The sequence below is a fragment of the Sceloporus undulatus genome, chromosome 2 (genome assembly GCF_019175285.1).
Source record: "Sceloporus undulatus isolate JIND9_A2432 ecotype Alabama chromosome 2, SceUnd_v1.1, whole genome shotgun sequence".
In the NCBI taxonomy this organism is placed as follows: Eukaryota; Metazoa; Chordata; class Lepidosauria; order Squamata; family Phrynosomatidae; genus Sceloporus; species Sceloporus undulatus.
This window is the reverse complement of record NC_056523.1, coordinates 238,729,489-238,729,994: the sequence shown is the minus strand read 5'-3', so window position 1 is coordinate 238,729,994 and position 506 is coordinate 238,729,489. Positions and strand designations below refer to the sequence as shown.

Here is a 506-nt window from a genome sequence, read left to right as displayed (position 1 = left end):
GAAAACCCAAAATATTTAAAGAAAGAGTTTGGATGTGAAGCTGAATGCAAGTAAAATCAAAAGAAAAAGATCTGGAAGCTCTCAATACTTCAAGAGACCTCTCTTCCTTCTGAATGACCCATAGGTTACTAGTGCTTGAAGCTCCACATGCTCATAGTACAAAGCATTGTATTTCAGGAATGGAGTAGGTGCAGCCAGTGAGCTGCATGAGGTCTCTAGCCCTCACATTTGTGGCCTCTGAACCACCACAAAGTGCCCCATTTAAAGAAAGAGTTTGGATGTGAAGCTGAATGCAAGTAAAATCAAAAGAAAAAGATCTGGAAGCTCTCAATACTTCAAGAGACCTCTCTTCCTTCTGAATGACCCATAGGTTACTAGTGCTTGAAGCTCCACATGCTCATAGTACAAAGCATTGTATTTCAGGAATGGAGTAGGTGCAGCCAGTGAGCTGCATGAGGTCTCTAGCCCTCACATTTGTGGCCTCTGAACCACCACAAAGTGCCCCA

General features: G+C 43.1%; 1 protein-coding gene across 50 annotated transcripts in view; it reads right to left on the bottom strand.

Annotated features, from left to right (window-relative positions):
- Positions 1–506, bottom strand: part of PTPRD (protein tyrosine phosphatase receptor type D) — a 1,118,901-nt gene that overhangs the window by 150,812 nt on the left and 967,583 nt on the right. The window lies entirely within an intron of this gene.